Source organism: Notamacropus eugenii, chromosome 3 (genome assembly GCF_028372415.1).
Source record: "Notamacropus eugenii isolate mMacEug1 chromosome 3, mMacEug1.pri_v2, whole genome shotgun sequence".
NCBI lineage: Eukaryota > Metazoa > Chordata > Mammalia > Diprotodontia > Macropodidae > Notamacropus > Notamacropus eugenii.
In genome coordinates this window covers 208,148,525-208,155,069 of record NC_092874.1, presented here as the reverse complement: position 1 = coordinate 208,155,069, position 6,545 = coordinate 208,148,525, and the positions used below count along the sequence as shown (strand labels likewise).

The 6,545-nt window shown below is 41.7% G+C and overlaps 1 pseudogene; it reads left to right on the top strand.

Annotated features, from left to right (window-relative positions):
- The first annotated feature begins 4,895 nt into the window (after positions 1–4,895).
- LOC140533861 (actin, cytoplasmic 1 pseudogene) lies at positions 4,896–6,036 on the top strand (annotated as a pseudogene).
- Positions 6,037–6,545: the final 509 nt, after the last annotated feature.

The following is a 6,545-nucleotide window of genomic DNA, read 5'->3' as shown; positions in this document are numbered from 1 at the left end:
GAGCTCTGGCGTTTTGGTCAGGAAGCTCTGGAAATCCTTTATTTCGTTGAATGACTTTCTCCTTGCCTGAAATGTTATGCTGAACTTTGCTGGGTAGTTGATCCTTGGTTGAAGTCCCAACTCCTTTACCTTATGGAATATTGGGCTCCAATTCTTTCGATCTTTTAATGTAGAAGCTGCAAGGTCCTATGTGATCCTGACTGTATGTCCTTGATATTTGAATTGTTTCTTTCTGGCTGCTTGTAGTATTTTCTCCTTCACTTGATAGCTCTGGAATTTGGCAACGATATTTCTTGGGGTCTTGAGTTTGGGATCCCTTTCAGGAGGGGAATGTTGGATTCTTTCGATGACTATTTTGTCCTCTGAGTCTAGTATTTCTGGGCAGTTTTCTTTGATGATTTCTTGGAAGATATTGTTCAGACTCTTTTCTTCATCATGGGTTTCTGGCAGGCCAATAATTCTTAAATTTTCTCTTCTGGATCTATTGTCCAGGTCAGTTGTTTTTCCAATTAAATATTTTATATTTTCTTCTATCTTTTCATTGTTTAGATTTTGTTTGACTGATTCTTGCGATGGGATCATATCTTTAAAAAATGAAATCAAGCAGTGAGAGAGAAATATATTGGGAAGAGAAAGGGAGAAATGGAATGGGGCAAATTATCTCTCATAAAACAGGCAAGCAAAAGACTTACTAGTGGAGGGATAAAGAGGGGAGGTGAGAGAAAAACATTCCACTAAAAGAAGGAATAAAATACACACTCATTTTGGTATGAAAATCTATCTTACAATACTTGAAAGTGGGGGATAAGGGGATAAGCAGGGTGGGGGGGGATGATGCAAGGGAGGGCATGGGGAGGAGGGAACTATCTGAGGTCAACACTCATGGGGAGGGACAGGATCAAAAGAGAAAATAGAAGCAATGGGGGGCAGGATAGGATTGAGGGAAATATAGTTAGTCTTATACAACATGACTATTATGGAAGTCATCTGCAAAACTACACAGATTTGGCCTATATTGAATTGCTTGCCTTCCAAAGGGAAGGGGTGGGGAGGGAGGGAGGAAAAGAAGTTGGAACTCAAAGTTTTAGGAACAATTGTTGAGTACTGTTCTTGCCACTAGGAAATAAAAAATACAGGTAAAGGGGTATAGAAAGTTATTTGGCCCTACAGGACAAAAGAGAAGATGGAGACAAGGGCAGAGAGGGACGATAGAAGAGAGAGCAGATTGGTTATAGGGGCAATTAGAATGCTCAGTGTTTGGGGGTGGGGGAAGGGGACAAAAGGGGAGAAAATTTGGAACCCAAAATTTTGTGAAAATGAATGTTGAAAGTTAAAAAAATAAATAAATAAATGGATAAATTAAAAAAAATTGAGAAAGAAAAAAAAAGAAAAGCATGAAAAGCAGGTCAACACCTTGCTAAAGCGGACCCAAAAAAATGCTGAAGAAAATAACATCTTTAAAAATGGGATAACTCAATTGGCAAAAGAGGTTCAAAAAGCCAATGAGGAGAAGAATGCTTTCAAAAGAAGAATTAGCGAAATGAAATGGAGGTTCAAAAGCTCACTGAAGAAAATAGTTCTTTCAAAATTAAAATGAAACACATGGAGGCTAATGACTTTATGAGAAACCAAGAAATCACAAAACAAAACCAAAAGAATGAAAAAATGGAAGATAATGTGAAATATCTCCTTGGAAAAACAACTGGCCTGGAAAACAGATCCAGCAGAGACAATTTAAAAATTATGGGACTATCTAAAAGCCTTTATGATCAAAAACAGAATCTAGACATCATCTTTCATGAAATTATCAAGGAAAACTGCCCTGAGATTCTAGAACCAGAGGGCAAAATAAGTATACAAGGAATCCACCAACCACCGCCTGAAAGAGATCCAAAAAGAGAAACTCTCAGGAACATTGTGGCCAAATTCCAGAGTTCCCAGGTCAAGGAGAAAATATTGCAAGCAGCTAGAAAAAAACAATTCAAGTATTGTGGAAATACAAACAGGATAACACAAGACCCAGCAGCTTCTACATTAAGTAATTGAAGGGTATGGAATATGATATTCCAGAAGTCAAAGGAACTAGGACTAAAACCAAGAATCACCTACCCAGGAAAACTGAGTATAATACTTCAGGGGAAACAATGGTCTTTCAATGAAATAGAGGATTTTCAAGCATTCTTGATGAAAAGACCAGAGATGAAAAGAAAATTTGACCTTCAAACACAAGAATGAAGAGAACCATGAAAAGGTGAACAGCAAGGAAAAGTCATAAGGGACTTACTAAAGTTGAACTGTTTACATTCCTACATGGAAAGACAACATTTGTAACTCTTGAAACTTTTCAGTATCTGGGTACTGGGTGGGATTACAAACACACACACACACACACAGCGAGAGAGAGAGAGAGAGAGAGAGAGAGAGAGAGAGAGAGAGAGAGAGAGAGAGAGAGAGAGAGAGAGAGCGAGAGCACAGTGTGAGCTGAATAGGATGGGATCATATCTTAAAAAATGAAATTGAGGTGAGAGAGAAATATATTAGGAGGAGAAAGGGAGAAATGGAATGGGGCAGGTTATCTCTCATAAAAGAGGCAAATAATAAACTTTTCAGTGGAGGGAAAGAGAGGGGAGGTGAGGGAAAAAACATGAAGCTTACTCTCATCACATTCGACTAAAGGAAAGAATAAAATGCACACTCATTTTGGTATGAAAACCTATCTCAGAATGCAGAAAGGTGGGGGAGAAGGGGATCAGCAGGGTGGGGAGGATGATAGAAGGGAGGGCAGTGGGAGGTGGGAGCAATTTGAAGTCAACACTCTTGGAGAGGAACAGGATCAAAAGAGAGAATAGAAGCAATGGGGGGCGGGATAGGATGGAGGGAATTATAGTTAGTCATACACAACATGACTATTATGGAAGTAATTTGCAAAACTACACAGATATGGCCTGTATTGAATTGCTTGCCTTCCCAAAGAGAATGGGTGGGGAAAGAGAGAGGAAGTGAAGCTGGAAGTCAAAGTCTTAGGAACAACTGTTGAGTATTGTTCTTGTGACTAGGAAATACAAATACAGATAATGGGGTATAGAAAGTTATTTTTTCCTACAGGACAAAAGAGAAGATGGGGATAAGGGAAGGGAGGGATGTTAGAAGACAGGCCAGACTGGTGATAGGGGCAATTAGAATGCTCAGCGTTTTGGGATGGGGGGAGGGGAGAAATGGGGAGAAAATTTGGAACCCAAAATTTTGTGGAAATGAATGTTGAAAAGTTAAATAAATAAATAAATTTAAAAATGAATAAATAAATAAATGAAACTCATAACAAATTCTGCACAGTGCTTGCAAAACTACCCTGCTTGTCTGTGCTTCCTTCTGAACTTCCTTTTCCTTGATGTTTTAAACTGTTAAAAAGGTGCTCCCTCTTTTTACATCATTCTTCTTAACCTCTTTCCTTCCTTTCCATTGCCCTTCCCCCAATGAAAAGCAGAGAGAAAAAGAAAAAAAATCTTGTAACAAATAAGTGTAATATTGCAAAATGAAGTCCTGTAGTGGCCATGTCTAAAAGTGTATCTCTGTACCTCCCAGCTCAATTCACTCTCTGGAGTTGGCCATCTCCACATCAGCAGATTTGTCCAGTTCAAGATGTCTCCACCTTAGGGCTTGAAGTACTGATTGGTCTTATCAGTGATTACTATGTCAAGTGAGACTACAAAACCGAATTCATTATTTTTTCCCCATAACCTTGCCCTCTTCCTAAGTTCTCTAATCCTTGCAAGTATTCTACCATCCTTCCAGTTACCCAGGCTTTAAAAATAGGTGTCTTATTTGGCTCCTCACCTTCTCACTACTCACAACAATCGGTTGCCAAGGCCTGTCAATTTTGTTTTCTTAACGTAAATTACTCTTAACTATATGCCCCCATCTCACCTCTGTTACTGAAATCACCTAGTGCAAGTCTTTATGTTCTTCAGCATTTTTTGGGGTTTCCTTTAGCAAGGTGTTGACCTGCTTCTCATACTTTTCTTTCATCTCTCTCATTTCTCTTCCCAGTTTTTCCTCCACTTCTCTTACTTGATTTTCAAAATCCTTTTTGAGCTATTCCATGGCCTGAGCCCATGGTATATTTATTTTGGATGTGTGGGATACAGAAGCCTTGAATTCTGTGTCTTTCCCTGATGGTAAGCATTGTTCTTCCTCATCTGAAAGGAAGGGAGGAATTATCTGTTCACCAAGAAAGTAACCTTCTATAGTCTTATTTTTTTTCCCTTTTCTGGGCATTTTCCCAGCCAGTAACTTGCCTTCTGAGTTTTCTTTCTACCCCCATCATGCCTCCAGATTCACCTAGCCAGCACTTGGGGTCTGAGATTCAAATGCTTCTCCCCAACCTCAGTGCTTTCGGTGGGGGTGGGGCTGCTATTCAGTGTGAGATTAAGTTCAGGTGCTCAGGTGGGGGCAGGGCCATCACTGGGGCTCAGTTCTCTTAGGGGGTTTATGCTGAGACCTTCAACAATGGATCAGAACTCCTGCCTGCTCTGGGAGCCCTGGTCTGCCACTGCCCCCGCTGCTGCCTCCCAAGGGGGCCTGAGTTCTGGGGACACCCCACTGCCCTCTCTACAAGCCAAAAAGACTCACTCACCCCTGGCCCCTGTGGGTGGAGGGACCAGGGCAGCCACTGGAGATTCCGTCCCTGAAACCTGCTCAGATCTGCTCCTCTTGGTGCCTTGCAGCCAAATTTGTATTAAACTGACTAAGAGATGATAAACCTCTTTCAGACATTTGATACTGGAGCTGTGAGCTCTTCCACCCAGCATGCACTCACTTGTCCCCTGACTCCAGGTGTGGCACCACCTCCTCTCTCTCTCTCTTAAGGGTTTAAACTTGCCACTTCAAAGTTTGCCATGGATGATGATATTGCTGCTCTTGTTGTTGGCAATAGCTCTGGAATGTGCAAAGCTGGCTTTGCAGGAGACAATGCCCCTTGGGTCGACTTCCTCTCCATTGTTGGGCACCCCAGACATCAGGGGGTGATGGTGGGTATGGGCCAGAAAGACAGTTATGTGGGGGATGAGGATCAGAGCAAGAGAGGTATTCTGACCCTGAAGTACTCCATTGAACATGGTATTGTCACCAATTGGGATGACAAGGAGAAGATCTGGCATCACACTTTCTACAATGAGCTACATGTGGCCCCTGAAGAGCACCCTGTGCTGCTCACAGAAGCCCCCCTGAACCCCAAAGCCAAGAGAGAAAAGATGACTCAGATTATGTTTGAGACCTTCAACACCCCAGCCATGTACTTTACCATCCAGGCTGTGCTGCTCCTGTATGCTTCTGGTCGTACCACTGGTATTGTAACGGACTCTGGTGATGGTGTAACTCACACTGTGCACATCTATGAAGATTATGCCCTTCCCCATGCCAACCTCCATTTGGATCTGGCTGTCTGTGACCTGAAGGACCACCACATGAAGATCCTGGCCGAAGGAGGGTACAGTTTCGCTACCACATCTGGGAGGGATATCCTGCGTGACATCAAGCAGAAGTTGTGTTACATTGCCCTAGACTTTGAGCAGGAGATGGCTACTGCTCCATCTAGCACCTCTCTGGAAAAGAGCTATAAGCTCCCTGATGGCCAGGTTATCACAATTAGCAACAAGAGCTTCCAATGCCCAGAAGCTCTCTTCCAGCTTAGGTATGGAATCCTGTGGAATCCACAAAACTACCTTCAACTCAATCATAAAGTGTGATGTTGACATCCATAAGGCTTTGCATGCCAATACTATATTGTCTGGTGGTATCACCATGTACCCAGTCATTACCAACAGTGTGCAGAAGGAGAATACAGCCCAAGCTCCAAGCACAGGGAAAATCAAGATTATTGCCCCACCTGAGCACAAATACTCTGGACTGGGGGCTCCATCTCAGGATGGAAAGAGATATCAGCATCTCTTTCCACCTTCCAGCAGATGTGGATCAGCAAGCAGGAGGATGATGAATCTGGGCCCTCCATTGTCCACCACAAATGCTTCTAAATGGGCTGTTTGTATTTTTCTTTATTTATTTTTTGTCAAAAGGGTGTGACATGATAATTGCCCCAAAAAAAGAGATGAGATTGGCATGGCTTTATTTGGGGTTTGGTTTTGTTTTGTTTTGTTTCATTTTGTTTTGTTATTTTGGGCATTCCATTTAAAACCTAGAATGGTAAAGGTGGTGAGCAATCTAAGTATGTTGGAGGCAAACAACCCCGAAGTTCTACAGTGCATCTTCAGAACTCTGATTGTACATTTGTTTCTTTTTCTTTAATAGTCATTTCAAATATTGTATAATGCATTGTTACAGAGTTATGATCCTCCATGAAGGCTGTCGTCTGCCTGAGCAAAGGAGCTAAGTAACAAATCCTTATGGGGAGCGAGGTAGGAGCGTAGTACTAATACTGCTTTACACATAAATTAATGGAATCCTTTAAAAAAAACTTTTCTATCTTCCACTTTAATATATGTTCCTTTTTTCTAATTGTCAGCCATATTGAATGGCCCCCTAAATTCCCT